Source organism: Saimiri boliviensis, chromosome 11 (genome assembly GCF_048565385.1).
Source record: "Saimiri boliviensis isolate mSaiBol1 chromosome 11, mSaiBol1.pri, whole genome shotgun sequence".
NCBI lineage: Eukaryota > Metazoa > Chordata > Mammalia > Primates > Cebidae > Saimiri > Saimiri boliviensis.
Window position 1 is genome coordinate 25,823,683 of NC_133459.1, and position 17,890 is coordinate 25,841,572.

Sequence of the window (17,890 nt, forward strand, 5' to 3'; positions counted from 1 at the left end):
ATTGCCTGAACCCAGGAGGCGGAGGTTGCGGTGAGCCAAGATCGCGCCATTGCACTCCAGCCTGGGTAACAAGAGCGAAACTCCGTCTCAAAAAAAAAAAAAAAAAAAAAAAACCCTGCATAAAATTAGCTGGACGTGGTGGTGTGGTGGCACACCTGTAATTCCAGCTACTCAGGTGACTGAGGTGGGAGAATCACCTGAACCTGGGAGGCGGAGGTTGCAGTGAGCCAAGACTATGCCACTGCACTCCATCCTAGGCAACAGAGCGAGACTCCATCTCAAAAAAAAAAAAGTATTTGGAGGAGAATAAAGCACCTTTCAGGAGTGAGTTTTGCAGGTGCCACATGTGGGGCTGAGTTATGGTGGGGGAATAGGGGGTGCCCAGTGTGTTGTTAAAAACTGATTACTGGGACTGGACACAGTGGCTTATGCCTGACATCCCAGCACTTTGGGAGGCCAAGGCAGGAGGATTGCTTGAGCCCAGGAGTTCAAGACCAGCCTGGGCAACGTAGGGAGACCCCATCTCTCATGTTGACCAGGCTGGTCTTGAACTCCTGACCTCAAATGATCGGACTGCCTTGGCCTCCCCAAGTGCTGGGATTACAGGTATGAGCCACTGCACCCGGCCTTTTTTTTTTTTTTTTTTTGAGACAGCCGTCTCACTCTCCTGCACGGGCTAGAGTATCGTGGCACGATCATGGTTCACTGTAGCCTCAACCTCCCAGGGTCCCACCTCAGTCTCCTGAGTAGCTGGAACTACAGGTGTGTGCTACCACGCTCGGCCTGTGAGACCCCATCTCTAAAATAATTTTAAAAATTAGCTAAGGCCGTCTTTGGTCGGCCCGAATCCAGGTTCATCCGACACCAGCCGCCTCCACCATGCCGCCGAAGTTTGACCCCAACGAGATCAAAGTCGTATACCTGAGGTACATTGGGGGTGAAGTCGGTGCCACTTCTGTGCTGGCCCCCACGATCGGGCCCCTAGGTCTGTCTCCAAAAAAGGTTGGTGATGACACTGCCAAGGCAATGAATGGGTGACTGGAAGGGCCTGAGGATTACAATGAAACTGACCGTTCTGAACAGACAGGCCCAGACTGAGGTGGTGCCTTCTGCCTCTGCCCTAATCATCAAAGCCCTCAAGGAACCACCAAGAGACAGAAGGAAACAGAAAAACATTAAACACAGCGCAAATATTACTTTTTTTTTTTTTTTTTTTTTTTGAGACGGAGTTTCGCTCTTGTTACCCAGGCTGGAGTGCAATGGCGCGATCTCAGCTCACCGCAACCTCCGCCTCCTGGGCTCAGGCAATTCTCCTGCCTCAGCCTCCTGAGTAGCTGGGATTACAGGCATGCATCACCACGCCCAGCTAGTTTTTTTGTATTTTTAGTAGAGACGGGGTTTCACCATGTTGACCAGGATGGTCTCGATCTTTCGACCTCGTGATCCACCCGCCTCGGCCTCCCAAAGTGCTGGGATTACAGGCTTGAGCCACCGCGCCCGGCCGCCTGGAAATATTACTTTTGATGAGATTGTCAACATTACTCGGCAGATGCGGCACCGATCTTGAGCCAGAGAACTTTCTGGAACCATTAAAGAGATCCTGGGGACTGCCCAGTCTGTGGGCTGTAATGTTGATGGCCACCACCCTGATGACATCATAGATGACATCAACAGTGGTGCTGTGGAATGCCCAGCTAGTTAAGAAGCACAAAGGAAAATATTTCAATAAAGGTCATTTAACAACTGTTTTTTAAAAAAAAAATTAGCTAAGGCCGAGTGTGGTGCTTATGCCTTTAATCTGAGCACTTTGGGAGGCCAAGGTAGGCAGATTGCTTGAGCCCAGGAGTTCCAGGCCAACCTGGGTAATGTGGCAGGACCCCATCTCTACAAAAAATACAAAAAACGAGCTGAGCATGGTGGAGCACACTTGTAGTCTCAGCTACTCAGGAGGCCGAGGTGGGAGAATCACCCGAGCCTGGGGAGAAGTCGAGGCTGCAGTGAGCCCTGATCATACCACTGCACTCCAGCCTGGGAGCCTGGGAGACAGAGTGAGACCCTGTCTCAAAACAAACAAACAAACAAACAAAAAACCCCACAAAACCTAACTACTGGGTTTCCTTTTGGAGCACACAGGCCAAAAGCCTGGGACGTCAGCTTGGACTCCTCCCTCCACTTGTCTACTGGAACCAATCCGTCCCCAGGTTCTGCTTGGCTTCTCCCAGATGCATCCCTTCCTCTTCATCCCTCAACCCCCATCTTTCTCTTGGATTTTTGCAGCAACTCCCACACAGGTTTATCTGCCTCTAATTTCTTCTCTTCTAAGTGGCCTCTGGAAACAAAACTAATCGTAAACATCATCTTTCTTTCTTTTATTTTTTTTGAGGCGGAATCTCACTCTCTCACCCAGGCTGGAGTATAATGCCACAATCTCGGCTGACTGTAACCTCCGCCTCCCGGGTTCAAACAATTCTCCTGCCTCAGTCTCCTGAGTAGCTGGGATTATAAGTGCATGTCACCACACCCGGCTAATTTTTTCTATCTTTAGTGGAGATGGGGTTTTACCATGTTGGCCCGGCTGGTCTCGATCTCCTGACCTTGTGATCCACCCGCCTTGGCCTCCCAAAGTGCTGGGATTATAGGTGTAAGCCACCCCACCCAGCTAAGTATCATCTTTCTTTCTTTCTTTCTTTTTTTTTTTTTTGAGACGGAGTTTTGCTCTTGTTACCCAGGCTGGAGTGCAATGGCGCGATCTCGGCTCACCGCAACCTCCGCCTCCTGAGTTCAAGCAATTCTCCTGCCTCAGCCTCCTGAGTAGCTGGGATTACAGGCACGTGCCACCATGCCCAGCTAATGTTTTGTATTTTTAGTAGAGACAGGGTTTCACCATGTTGACCAGGATGGTCTCGATCTCTTGACCTCGTGATCCACCCACGTCGGCCTCCCAAAGTGCTGGGATTACAAGCTTGAGCCACCGCGCCCGGCCAAGTATCATCTTTCTTTACCCTACACTCCTATTAGTGAACCTCCCATGCCACCCGCTCCCACCCCCCCATTGCTCTCTGGATAAAGCCCACACGCTTCATCAAGGCTCCCTCAACCCAACCCTGGCCTATTCAGCCCTCCAGCCTCACCTCATGGCCCTCTGCTCCTGTCACCACATGTCCTTTGCTGAGGCTACTCTAGGCGGTAGAAGTTAAGCTCATGTAAGCAGACAGCACTGTGTTGAAATTCCAGCTTTATCACTTACTACCTGTGTGATTTGAAAACAAATCAATTTCCCTCTCAAAGCCTCAGCTGCCACATCTGGAGAATAGCCAACATCATACAATTTTACAAAGTCAAGGCTGGGTGCGGTGGCTCACTCCTGTAATCCTAGCACTTTGGGAGGCCGAGGTGGGTGGATCACCTGAGGTCAGGAGTTCAAGACCAGCCTGGCCATCATGGTGAAACCCCATCTCAAAAAAATAAAAAATAGGCCGGGCGCGGTGGCTCAAGCCTGTAATCCCAGCACTTTGGGAGGCCGAGGCGGGTGGATCACGAGGTCAAGAGATCGAGACCATCCTGGTCAACATGGTGAAACCCCGTCTCTACTAAAAATACTAAAAATTAGCTGGGCATGGTGGCGTGTGCCTGTAATCCCAGCTCCTCAGGAGGCTGAGGCAGGAGAATTGCCTGAACCCAGGAGGCGGAGGTTGCGGTGAGCCGAGATCGCGCCATTGCACTCCAGCCTGGGCAACAAGAGCGAAACTCCGTCTCAAAAATAAATAAATAAATAAATAAAATAAAATAAAATAAAATAAAAAATTAAAAAGTCAAAAAAAAATTTTTTTTTTTTTTGAGACAGAGTTTTCAGTAGAGACAGGGTTTTACCATGTTGGTCAGGCTGGTCTCAAACTCTTGACCTCAGGTGATCCACCCGGCTCAGCCTCCCAAAGTGCTGGGATTACAGGCGTAAGCCACCACACCTGGCTCCTTTTTATTTTTTTTAGAGATGGTCTCACTGTGTTGGCTATGTTGCTCTTGAACTCCTGGCCTCAAGCAATCCTCCCCTCTCGGCCTCCCAAAGTGCTGGGATTACAGTCATGAACCACCATGCCTAGCCTCAAAGAGCATGTCTTACTGGCAGTCTTACTGAGTCATTCTGGCCCAGCTCGAGTGTCACCTCTTAGAGGAAATTTTCCTTGCTATCCACTCACCATTCCCCAAGTAAAATCAGTCTTTATACTCGATTGCACTTTGCACCACTATACGGCACTTGTAATACTGTTGGCTGTGTGCACTATCTTTACCCCACTGCCCCAAGAGTTCCCAGAGAGTAGGAACAACACCCTTCCTGATCCTAGCACAGGGCCTGGCATGCAGCAGGTACTCAGTGTTGGTTGAATTGAATGGAGTCACCACCGTCAGTGTCTTTCCTGAGCGCCTTGCAGGGAAGAGGCCTGAGTGATGAGACAGCTGAATTCTGTGGGTATCTGGTTGCCTCAGGCACCCCCCAGCTCTGGTTTGGGGTATATTGGGACATATGTCGGAGTGCGAGTGGGTGGAGAAAACTCCTGACCTCTGAGCTCTTTCTTTCCTGTGGGGCTTGTCAGCCCTCCCAGAGAGGGAGAGGGGGAAGAGGAGGTGAGGAGGTCCAGGTGCTGAGCAGGGGTGGGGCGGGGCTCTAGCAGGAGCTGAGGCGTGGGTGGGAGCTGGCAAACTCCAGCTCCTCTAAGACCAGGGCTGGGCCTGGCAGGACAGGGCCTAACAGCCCGAGTCCCCACCTGCAATGCCCCACCTCATCCTGGCACCTGGATTAAGTGACTTTTCAAGTTGTAAAAAAAAACTATGTCTTGATTGCAAAGCAGCAGAATCCAAGCCTGACCTTGCCTTGTGGCTGAGCTGGGAGAATGGGGGTGGGTGTTTCCTTTTAGACTCCTTTTTGTGTAGCCAACACATTGTAGTCCTGAGCATGGCAGAGAGGGTAATACTAGGCTTTTGCAAACCCTGGTTAAATTCACATTATCCCCAACCTTTGCTTCCAACCTCCTGGCCCTTCTCGCGCTTCACTCTCTCCCTGACTTCGCTGCTTCTGGCCTTTCCTCTGCTTTGCCAACACACCTTTCCCCTTCTCTCCTCTGGGCTTTCACTTATACTGTTTCCTCTGTCTTGAATGTTTCCCCCACTGCCTGAGAATTTTGTTTTATGGTTAGTGCTTTCAATGCCTCCGAAATCTTTGCTTAGGCCGGGAAGAGTGGCTCACACCTATAATCACAGCACTTTGAGAGGCCAAGGCAGGAGGACTGCTTAAGCCAAGGAGCCCCATGTTACAGTGAGCCATGACTATGCCATTGCACTCCAGTCTGGGCAACAGAGCAAGACTCTGTCTCTCAAACACAGCAATAATAACAACAGCAAAATAAATCTTTGCCTATCCCAAGGTCATGAAAATATTCCTGGCCAGGTGCGATGGCTCACGCCTGTAATCCCAGCACTTTGGGAGGCCGAGGTGGGCTGATCATGTGGTCAGGAGATGGAGACCATCCTGGCTAAACCCCTTCTCTACTAAAAATACAAAAATTAGCTGGATGTGGTAGTGGGCACCTGTAGTCCCAGCTACTCAGGAGGCTGAGGCAGAAGAATTGCTTGAACGAGGAGGTGGAGATTGCATTGAGCCAAGATGGCACCATTGCACTCCAGCCTGGGCAAAAGGGCAAGACTCCATTTAAAAAAAAAAAAAAAAAGAGCCGGGCGCGGTGGCTCAAGCCTGTAATCCCAGCACTTTGGGAGGCTGAGGCGGGTGGATCACGAGGTCAAGAGATCAAGACCATCCTGGTCAACATGGTGAAACCCCGTCTCTACTAAAAATACAAAACATTAGCTGGGCATGGTGGTGCGTGCCTGTAATCCCAGCTTCTCAGGAGGCTGAGGCAGGAGAATTGCCTGAACCCAGGAGGTGGAGGTTGCGGTGAGCTGAGATTGCGCCATTGCACTCCAGCCTGGGTAACAAGAGCGAAACTCCGTCTCAAAAAAAAAAGAAAGAAAGAAAAAAGAAAATATTCCCATATGTTTTCTTTTTCAAGTGATTCTTGTGCCTCAGCCTCCTGAGTAGCTGAAATTACAGGTGCATGCCACCACAGCAGGCTAATTTTTGTATTTTTAGTAGACACAGGGTTTCATCATATTGGTCAGGCTGGTCTCAAACTCCTGACTTCAGGTGATCCACCCGCCTCAGTCTCCCAAAGTGCTGGGATTACAGGAGTGAGCTACCGCGCCCAAACCACATGCTTTCTTCTAGAAGCTTTAAAGTGTTTGTGTTGGCATATAGGTCCATGATTCATGTTGAATTCATTTTAGTGCAGTGTGAGGTAGGGGTTGAGAATCATTCCCACCCTGTTAATTCTTATTCTTTACACTTCAGCTGATACCCCACCTCCTCTGAGAAGTCTTCCTTGACTACTCCCAAACTAGATCAGGTCGTCCTACTCCATACCTCATAACACCTTCTAGCTTATTGTAGCACTTTCATAACTGTAATTAAACAATTATTCGTGTAATTTGTTGTTTAATGTCTCATCCCCCCTACTATACTGCAGCCCTGTGAGCTCAGTGCTTGTGACTGTCTTTTTTTGTTGTTTGTTTTTGAGATGGAGTTTTGCTCTTGTTGCCCAGGTTGGAGTGCAACGGCACTGTCTCGGCTCACCACAACCTCCGCCTCCGGGGTTCAAGGAATTCTCGCCGGGCGCGGTGGCTCAAGCCTGTAATCCCAGCACTTTGGGAGGCCGAGGCGGGTGGATCACGAGGTCGAGAGATTGAGACCATCCTGGTCAACATGGTGAAACACCGTCTCTACTAAAAATACAAAAAATTAGCTGGGCATGGTGGCGCGTGCCTGTAATCCCAGCTACTCAGGAGGCTGAGGCAGGAGAATTGCCTGAGCCCGGGAGGCGGAGGTTGCGGTGAGCCAAGATCGTGCCATTGCACTCCAGCCTGGGTAACAAGAGCGAAACTCTCAAAAAAAAAAAAAAAAAAAAAAAAAAAAATGCCGGGCGCGGTGGCTCAAGCCTGTAATCCCAGCACTTTGGGAGGCCGAGGCGGGTGGATCACAAGGTCAAGAGATCGAGACCGTCCTGGTCAACATGGTGAAACCTCGTCTCTACTAAAAATACAAAAAAAATTAGCTGGGCATGGTGGCACATGCCTGTAATCCCAGCTACTCAGGAAGCTGAGGCAGGAGAATTGCCTGAACCCAGGAGGCAGAGGTTGCGGTGAGCCGACATCGCGCCATTGCACTCCAGCCTGGGTAACAAGAGCAAAACTCCGCCTCAAAAAAAAAAAAAAAAAAAGGAATTCTCCTGCCTCAGCCTCCCGAGTAGCTGGAATTATAGGCATGTCCCACCACGCCTGACTAATTTTGTACTTTTAGTAGAGACAGGGTTTTCTCCACGTTGGTCAGGCTGGTCTTGAACTCCCAACCTCAGGTGATTGGCCCTCCTCAGCTTCCCAAAGTGCTGAGATTACAGGTATGAGCCACCATGCCCGGCTTGTGACTGTCTTTTTAAAAAATCCATTTTAGGGCCGGGCGCAGTGGCTCAGCCTGTAATCCCAGCACTTTGGGAGGCCGAGGCGGGTGGATCACGAGGTCGAGAGATCGAGACCATCCTGGTCAACATAGTGAAACCCCGTCTCTACTAAAAATACAAAAAACTAGCTGGGCGTGGTGGCGCGTGCCTGTAATTCCAGCTACTTAGGAGGCTGAGGCAGGAGAATTGCCTGAACCCAGGAGGCAGAGGTTGCGGTGAGCCGAGATCGCGCCATTGCACTCCAGCCTGGGTAACCAGAGTGAAACTCCGTCTCAAAAAAAAAAAAAAAAAAATCCATTTTAGGCTGGGTGCGGTGGCTCATGACTATAATCCCAGCACTCTGGGAGGCTGAGGCAGGTAGTTCACCTGAGGTCAGGATTTCAAGACCAGCCTGGTCAACATGGCAAAACTGTCTCTATTAAAAATACAAAAATTAGGCCGGGCTGGTGGCTCAAGCCTGTAATCCCAGCACTTTGGGAGGCTGAGGCGGGTGGATCACGAGGTCGAGAGATCGAGACCATCCTGGTCAACATGGTGAAACCCCGTCTCTACTAAAAATACAAAAAATTAGCTGGGTGTGGTGGCGCGTGCCTGTAATCCCAGCTACTCAGGGGGCTGAGGCAGGAGAATTGCTTGAACCCAGGAGGCGGAGGTTGCAGTGAGCCAAGATTGCGCCATTGCACTCCAGCCTGGGTAACAAGAGCGAAATTCCATCTCGAAAAAAAAAAAAAAAATACAAAAATTAGCCGGACGTGGTGGCATGTGCCTGTAATCCCAGCTACTCAGGAGGCTGAGGGAGGGGAATCACTTGAAACCACGAGGCAGAGGTTGCAGTGAGCTGAGATCTTGCCACTGCACTCCAGCCTGGACAACAGAGTGAGACTCTGTCTCAAAAAAAAAAAAAAAAAAGATGGGAGTGGAGGATGATTGACTAATAATCTCTGGGACTTTTCCAGATAATGGCCCTTGGGGCAGAATTAACCCCTGAGTTTCTGACAGTACATTGTCGGGTGCTATTCTGTTGTCTGTCTGAAAATGAGGAGGACCTGGGAAGGCTGGAAACTTGATCTCACACAGTGTGAGAAACCTGGGTCTGAGAGTCAGAAGACCTGGATTTGAGATCTGGAGCTTCTGGGTGACCTTAGGCAAAAGCACCCCCGCCCCCCCAGCTCCCTGGGCCTCTTGGGTTTTCCATTTTGCAACTGAGGGGGAAGTTGATCTCAAAAGCTTGAAGCACAATCATGCTGCCTCCAGGCCTCTGAGTGCTGGGGCTCAGTTCCTGGTGTACAGGCATCTCTCTGGCTCTGGGCTCCTCCCTGCCAGGCACTGTTTCGGGAGAGGGAAGCAAAGGAAGTGATACCACCCTGGGAAAAGGAACTCACAGTCTGGCAAGGGGGACCCAATGTTCAGCCAGGAACCAAATGGAAAATGGGCTAAGGGTCCAAGTGATTCTCTGCATGTGGGGTTGAAAGGACAGGGCCTGAGTGTTCCGTGTGGGGGTAGGGGAGCTGGGAGTAGGGCTGGGGGGATAACAGAGGTGGCTTCCTGGGGGAGAAGGCTTTGGAAATTGGCAGGGCAACCGAAGGGCGCTTCCCAGAGATGGGAGGAGGCAGGAAGAAGAAAATTGGGTCCAGGTGACCACAGAGCAGCAGCAGCTTGGCCAGGGACTGGGAGAGGCGGGGCTGGCGAGAGCTTGAGCAGGCGCCTCACAGCTGGGCCTTGGAGGGGAAGTGGGGGGGCAGCCTCTGCCTTGGTCCTGGGAAAGCGCCATCTTCTCAGGCCACAGGCTGGGAAGGAGGGCATAGTATCAGGCTCAGGCCAGAGGGCCCTCTCTCTGAACGGCCCCCAGGGCCCTGCCCAACTGGCCTGGTACTGCAGGACAGTGTGGGGAGTACGGTCAAGCCCCAGTCCCTAGCTCCTTCCACACGTGTCCCTAGCTCCTTCCACACGTCCTGCCCAGATGCCTTCAGGTTGGATTCCATTTCTACTTCTTTCTGGCTTTTCGCCCAGAGCGCACCCAGAGCACCTTCACTGTTTTCCAGTCCTCAGGCAGATGTTTGAGGCAGGGGGTTGCTAGATTAGCTAAGGAACTGAGTTACCACTATGATCATGGTAATAGGCAACAGAGCCCAAGGTTAAGAGCTTGACTATCAAGGTTCAACTCCCAGTTCTGCCATTCATGAGCTGTGCATTCTTTTTTTTTTTTTTTTTTTTTTTTGAGACGGAGTTTTGCTCTTGTTACCCAGGCTGGAGTGCAATGGCGCGATCTCGGCTCACCGCAACCTCTGCCTCCTGGGTTCAGGCAATTCTCCTGCCTCAGCCTCCTGAGTAGCTGGGATTACAAGCGCGCACCACCATGCCCAGCTGATTTTTTGTATTTTTTAGTAGAGATGGGGTTTCACCATGTTGACCAGGATGGTCTTGACCTCGTGACCCACCCGCTTCGGCCTCCCAGAGTGCTGGGATTACAGGCGTGAGCCACCGAGCCCGGCCGAGCTGTGCATTCTTAAGCAAGTTTCTTAACCTTTCTGTACCTCAGTCTCCTCTGAAAAGTGAGATAATAACATTACATCATAGGGTCATTGTGAGATAATATATGTAAAACATTTAGATCTAAAGCCTCCTTAGAGGCAGTAAAATGAATAGGCTTTGGAGTCACTCCTCTAGATGAGCCTTAGTTTCTTGATCTTTAAAATGGGGCTCCAGGGCCAGGCACAGTGGCTCACACCTGTAATCCCAGCACTCTGGGAGGCCAGAGCGGGGGGATCACTTGAAGTCAGGAGTTCAAAATCAACCTGGCCAACATGGTGAAATCCTGTCTCTACTAAAAACAGGAAATTTAGCCAGGTGTGGTGGAACATGCCTGTAGTCCCAGCTACTTGGGAGGCCAAGGCAGGAGAAGCACTCGAACCTGGGAGGTGGAGGTTGCAGTGAACTGAGATCATGCCACTGCACTCCAGCCTGGGCAACAAAGAGAGACTCTGTCTCAAAAATAAAAAATAAAACATAAAAAAAATAAAATGGGGCACCAGGCACAGTGGCTCACGCCTGTAATCAAGCTACTCAGGAGGCTGAGACAGGAGAATCACTTGAACTTGGAAGGCTGAGGTTGCAGTGAGCTGAGATCGTGTCACTGCACTCCAGCCTGAGCGACAGAGCTAGACTCTATCTCAAAAAAATAAATAAATAATAAAATAAAATAAAATGGGGCAAGGTCGGGCTCAGTGGCTCATGCCTGTAATCCCAGCACTTTGGGAGGCCAAGGTAGGAGAATCACTTGAGTGCAAGAGTTTGAGACCATCTTGGTCAACATAGTGAGACCCCATCAATACAAAAGAAAAAAAAATCCTCTATTCAGGAGGCTGAGGTGGGAGGATTGTTTGAGCCCTGGATTTTTTTTTTCTCTTTTTTTCTTTCTTTTTTAAGTTTTGCCTAATAAAGCAAGCCCAGGAGTTTGAAGCTGCAGTGAGCTATGGTTACACCACTGCACTCCAGCCTAGGTGACAGAGCAAGACCCTGTCTCTAAAAAATAAATAAATGGATAGATAGATAATAAATAGTAGATAGATAGATAGATAGATAGATAATATGGGGATAATAATTCCTGCCTTTCAGGGCATTTGTGAAGATTAGTAAGGGCAAACTGGTCCCTAATAAGAGTATAGCAGGAGGCCGGGCACGGTGGTCACGCCTGTAATCCCAGCACTTTGGGAGGCTGAGACAGGTGAGTCACTTGAGCCCCGGAGTTCGAGACCAGCCTGGCAACATGGTGAAACCCTGTCTCTGTGAAAGATACAAAAATAAGCCAGTCATGTTACTCCAGCCCGGGTGACAGAGCTAAACCTTGTCTCACAGAAAAAGGAAAAAAGAAAAGAAAAAAAAAGGAAATACACCAAAGGCCCTTCTCCTCCCACATTCCCTGCCTGCCCCATTGCCTGCGTGTCAAGCTGTATCCACCCACTCCTGCTGCCCTTGGCCACCCCTCAGGCCTAGGAATCTACCCTGGAAGTGTGGTTTGGATGAGGGAAGGGCCCACCCAGGCCCTGGAAACTAGCTCAGCGAAATTTAGGATCCTGGGTACTCAGAGGTGGTCTAGAAGTGGGTAAGTGGGTAGGGGTGGGCTCTGGGTGGGTGTGTCCTCTTGGCCTCTCTGACTCCTCACTCCATGGGGAGGGACCTAGTAGAGGAGGGCTAGGGTGGCCTTCTAAAACACTGGGGCCCCTGTCTCCACAGCTGCCTGAGCCTAAGGTCTGTACTAATTAAGAGTAAGTGACAAATCCTGGCACAGCACAGAGCTGACACTTGGGAAATAGTAAAAATGGCTGCCATTCATTATCTTCACAACAACCCTGAAAGGCAGGTACTCTTGAGCTCATTTTCAAGATGAAGAGCTGAGACTCAGAGGGGTGAAGTCACTTGCTATATCTTAGGAGAGAACTGAGACTCAAAGCTGAATCTGTCTGACTCCAAAGGGGCTGCTAGCCCAAGGGATGGAAATCCCAAGGTCACCAGCAGATTCTTTTTGGGGCTGTGCCAGAAGTGAGGTGCTGCAGTGGGCATGGTATCTGTCCCAGGATAATGACCAGACCCACATAGGATACGGAGGCTCAATTTGCCCTAAGTAACCTCTAAGCCCATCTCACCCTCTGGCAGCATTCTAGCTAAAGGTATTTATTCATTCTGCACACATGTGCACACTGCGACTTGTGTGTGGAGCTATGTGCTGGGCCCTGGGGACCCTGGATCAATCAGTCTTGGACTCTACCCTCCAAGTGCTGCTAGTCTGGTGGCAGAGGCAAATACATTGCTAGAAAACCTTACTGTAGAGCAGTGCGGAATAAGAATTAGGCATATAAACTGTGGCAACAAATTGCCTGGGTTCAAATCCCAGCTCTATCGCTGATTACGTTTGTGAGCTGAGCTAGTCACTTAACCTTTCTGAGCCTCAGTTTCACAAAGCAAAATGGGAGTGATGACGAGATACTTTCTTTTTTATTTTATTTATTTATTTTTGAGACGGAGTTTCGCTCTTGTTACCCAGGCTGGAGTGCAATGGCGCGATCTCGGCTCACGGCAACCTCCGCCTCCTGGGTTCAAGCAATCCTCCTGCCTCAGCCTCCTGAGTAGCTGGGATTACAGGCATGTGCCACCATGCCCAGCTAATTTTTCATATTTTTAGTAGAGACAGGGTTTCACCATGTTGACCAGGATGGTCTCTATCTCTCGACCTCGTGATCCACCCACCTTGGCCTCCCAAAGTGCTGGGATTACAGGCTTGAGCCACCGCGCCCGGCCTTTGAGATACTTTCTTATAATATAACCATGAGGATTAAATACAACCACTAACATGGAATGCTTATGTAAAGCCTAACACATAGAAAGAAGCATTCAGTGAGAATTAGCTATCTGGAATTAAATGTAATGGGGCATAGACCTGGCATGGTGGCTCACGCCTATAATTTCAGCACTTTGGGAGGCCAAGGCGGATGGATTACCTGAGGTCAGGAGTTCAAGACCACCCAGGGCAACATGGCAAAACCCCGTCTCTACTAAAAATACAAAAATTAGCCGGGTGTGGTAGCGTGCGCCTGTAATCCCAGCTATGCAGGAGGCTGAGGCAAGAAAATGGCTTGGACCTGGGAGGCAGAGGTTGCAGTGAGCCAAGATCCCACCACTACACTCCAGCCTGGGCAACAGAGCAAGACTCTGTCTCAAAATAAATAAATAAGGCCGGGCGCGGTGGCTCAAGCCTGTAATCCCAGCACTTTGGGAGGCCGAGGCGGGTGGATTACGAGGTCAAGAGATCAAGACCATCCTGGTCAACATGGTGAAACCCCGTCTCTACTAAAAATACAAAAAATTAGCTGGGCATGGTGGCGCGTGCCTATAATCCCAGCTACTCAGGAGGCTGAGGCAGGAGAATTGCCTGAACCCAGGAGGCGGAGGTTGCGGTGGGCCGAGATCGCGCCATTGCACTCCAGCCTGGGTAACAAGAGCGAAACTCCGTCTCAAAAAAAATAAATAAATAAAAATAAATAAATAAATAAATGAATAAATAAAAATAAATTGTAATGGGGCATAGAAGAGAAACTTATTCTTTCTGGGAAGTGGGGTTCAGAGAGGCTTCTTAGAGAAAGGGAACATCTGTGTTGAGCTCTGAAGGACGAAGAGTTCACCTGAAGAAGAGGGGGAGGGCATTCCAGGAGGAATGTATTTTGTAGACAAGGCCCAGGGCTAGGGAACTTATGACCTGTTTGGGTGTGGCTGGACACATAGTTGGCTGAGAGAAGTGGTAGGAAATGAGGCTGGAAAGGCAGTTTTAAGGGCCTCTCGTGCCTTGCTATTGAGCGCAGACTTTAAAGGACTGGGGAGACAGAGCAGAATTTTAAGGGCTGGGAAGGGACAGGATTGAGCCTATTTTAGAAAGATGATTCTAAGCTCAGTGTGCAGCGTGAACTGGAAGAGGGAGCAGATCTGAGCCTGCTCCCACCAGCCCTGGCTTAGGCTCGGACCTCTCCAATTTCCTGCCTTCCCAGGTGCTCTTGCCTCTGTTTAGAGGATCGTTCCCCTGCCTTTGCCTGGCTAACTCCTTATCCACCTTCAGGTCTCAGTTTAGCCAGCACTTCCCCCCAGAAGCTCTACTAGACAGCCCTCCAGGTCTAGATTAGGCCCTCCTCCTTACTGCCCACCTGCCTGCCTCGCTGACTGGACTCTGGCCAAGGGCAGGCACTGTGTGGCACTGCTCGCTGCTGTATCTGCAGGGCCCTAAGGCATAGTGCCTGGAGCCTCAATCCGTGATGGGGAAGGGACAAAGGAATGGCTAAGCCTGTTGCAGCAGGTGTGATAGTTTGAGTGAAAGTGACGGGGTCTGCAGTGGCGGCAGGAGAGAAGAGACACAATAGAATTGACAGGACCCAGGATTCACGGGAGGGGAACACGGGGAGAGAGGAGTTGGTGATGACTCAGAGGTTTTGTTTTTTTTCGTCTCTTGGATAAGCCCTGTGCCTCTAACCGAGGTAGGAACCATGGAGGAGGGGGTTGGAGGGAGGGAGGGAGGAGTAGGCCAGGGCAGAGGGGCAGGGCAGAGCCTTCCCTTGGAAGGAGACTGGGGCCCTGGCCCACAGCGTTTCTTGGAGTATTCTTCCCTCCTGGGATGCTGTGCATGCTGATGGATCCTCAGCAATGTCTGTGACTCCGTCCAAATGCTGCCACCTTGACCACTCTAACGAGGCTGCCTCCCCTACAAATTATTTTCTGCCAACTCACTCTCTCCACTTCCTTCCAACCCTCACAATTGTAATCATGTATCCTTTGATTTGTATTTTATTTTCAGTGTGTCTTCCTCGCTAGATTGGAAGTTCCATGAAGGCAGGGATCTCACTGGTTTTATTGACCATATGTACCTGGCAGGCTCCCTGGCACATAGTAGGTGCTCCAGAAAGATTTGTTTATTTATTTATTTATTTATTTTATTTATTTTTTATTCTATTTATTTATTTATTTATTTTTTGAGACGGAGTTTCGCTCTCGTTACCCAGGCTGGAGTGCAATGGCGCGATCTCGGCTCACCGCAACCTCCGCCTCCTGGGTTCAGGCAATTCTCCTGCCTCAGCCTCCTGAGTAGCTGGGATTACAGGCATGCACCACCATGCCCAGCTAATTTTTTTGTATTTTTAGTAGAGATGGGGTTTCACCATGTTGACCAGGATGGTCTTGATCTCTTGACCTCGTGATCCACCCGCCTCGGCCTCCCAAAGTGCTGGGATTACAGGCTTGAGCCACCGCGCCGGCCTATTTATTTATTTTAAAGACGAGGTTTCACCATGTTGGTCAGGCTGGTCTTGAACTCCCGACTTCAGGTGATCCGCCCGCCTTGGCCTCCAAAGTGCTTGGATTACAGGCGTGAGCCACCGCGCCTGGCCAAGATTTGTTGAATGAATGAGTGATGAATGAATGAATTCCTTGAACACCATAATAAGGAATTTGACTCTTAGCCTCCAGGAGACGGGGAGCCATGGAAAGTTCTAAAGGAAGGCAGTGTCAGGATGCAGCTCGTGTTTTCGAAAGCTCACCCTGGTGGCTGTGTGGAAGATGGATTGCGGGGGGAAGGTGGGAGACTAGAGGAGGGGGAGTTGAGGAGCCAGACGCAGCACCTGGGGCTGGGCCTGGGAGCCCCCCTGCCTGTGAGGGCCCTGAGCCCCCTCCCAGTCCTTCCCCATCCCCCTGCCAGGCCTGTTGTCTCCGAGCCCAGCGGCGGGCAGGCGGTGGGAAGAGCAGGGCTGGCAAAGCTGACACTCACTAATCATGGCCCTCACCCCGGAGCTGCACTAACTGTCTGGTCTCCATGGAGACACAGCAACCTCCGGCCACTTGTTAATGGCAGCTCAACAAGGCTGCGGCAACAGGGATGGGCCGGACCAGCAGGCCCAGCTCCACACTACCTGTCCCAGCCTGGGTCTCTGCAGAAGACCCTAGGGGTGCCAGAGTTGGGGGACATGACCAGCAGTCTGGTGGCTGGGAGGCTCCCCCACCCCTCCGTGGCCCCTCCTCCCCTGGCACTGCCAAGCAGCAAGAGGGCAGAGACAGCCTCTGCCCAGGCTGACTCCTCTGCAGGGCTGCTGGGAAGTTGAGCTCATGCAGGTCACCCAGGCAAGGCCAAAGGGCTGGAGGGGGGTGGAGAGGAGTGGCGCAGGGACCTGCCCGCAGCCCACACACTAGCAGAGTGGAGGAGGGCGCGCTGCGCCTGCCCTGACAACCCTCTGCTCTGCTAGCCTGAGGCAGGGGCCCAATTGGAAACCATCTGTCCAGAACCTCTTCTCCGTGCACTGTCACTACATCTGAAACGCCACCATTAGCAATGCACTCCTTTGGGAGGCAGCGTGGCATTGCACAAAAAACACTGGCTGTGCAGTCAAGCAGGCTTGGGTGCAAGGCCTGGCTCTGTTTCTTTACCTCTGAGCATTGATTTCCCCATCTGTAAAATGGGGGTAATCGCTGCATATACAGGCAAATACTTCCTCTTCCTGGAAACCTGAGCTCAATACCTGTGATGCCTCTCCCAGAGCCTTTTCTTCACCCCCACAGAGCAGCTGGTCCTCCTCTGCAGTCCCCGGGCTGATCCCCCAGCACGCTCCACCCGCCTGTGACTGTCCCACATTTGTCCTTCCCACAGACTGAGCCCTGTGGGGTTGGGCACAGTGAGCCTCAGGAGAGGGTGGCAGAAGAAACAAAGGAAGGGCGTGGGGGCCGCCCTCCGTCTTCTGCCTTTGCGCCCTCCTTCCGCACAGCTTGAAGACCTTTCTTCCCTACCCTCCTTCGGACCTTTGTTCCTCCAGCTGTGTGTCAGCCTGCAAACTCTCCCCAAGCCCCTGCCTTTTGTGGGGCCTCAGAGAGGACACAGATGCCGCCCCAACCTAAAGGTGAGACAGGGACCCAATTCTGGGGCTCTGGACAACTGAAGCACACCCATGGCTGGCCGGGGACCTTCTTGGCACAGCTGCCTCCTCCCTCGGTCACTCTTTAGGAACACTCTAAGCTGAAGGGGCCCTTGGGAATCATCTCCGACCCACGACTGCCAGCCAGATGAAGAAACTGAGGCCTGAAAGCCCAAGATCCCACAGCAGTTCCGTTTTTGAGCTGACAATGTACCAATTATGTGGGCCTGCTGGGGAGGCGGCTTTTGGCTCTCGTGGCCCTGCTGACAGCTGTGTTCCCAACGGCAGCTGGAATGCTGGTGGGAGGCCTGTCTGGCCTTTGCACCCTGACTCCCCAGGGCAGAGCCAGGTGGCTCTAGTGGGGCCCAGGGCTGGGAGGTGGGGTGGGCAGACAGCCCTGAAGGGTGAGTCGGGGCATGGGACGGCTGGAGGAGAGGGGAGGCAGCAGTGATTCTGGAGACTAAAGCAGGAGCCTTGAGGTCTTGTTCCAGCTCTGTTACTCTCTTGCTGGGTAACCTCAGGTGGACTGTTTGACCTCTCTGAACCGTGGTTTTCTTATTTATGAAATGGTGCTAATTTTGCAGATTGAAACCCTTTGTCAAGGGTGGTAGCCATACAGAGGTGAAGAATTTTTCCCGGAGGGGAAGGGACTAGCCCGAGGCCACAGAGCACTGAACTGGATACAAGGATTTGGAGCTGGAGGAAATGTCCAGTCCATACCATTCGCTTGCTGAAGGAGGAAGTGGAACCGGAGAAGGGGAGCGAGTTCCCAAGGTCACCCTGTGAGGCTGGGGCCAGTGTGGGCCTAGAGCCAGGCTGTGCACGAGGTCCCCTGCCCAGCTGCCTTGCTTGCTCATCCAGCCCCTTTGGTTTTGTCTCCCCCAGTGAGTGGGC

The 17,890-nt window shown here is 51.4% G+C and overlaps 1 pseudogene; it reads left to right on the forward strand.

Moving 5' to 3' along the window:
- Positions 1–879: 879 nt before the first annotated feature.
- Positions 880–1,702, forward strand: LOC120366048 (large ribosomal subunit protein uL11-like; annotated as a pseudogene).
- The last annotated feature ends 16,188 nt before the right edge of the window (positions 1,703–17,890 follow it).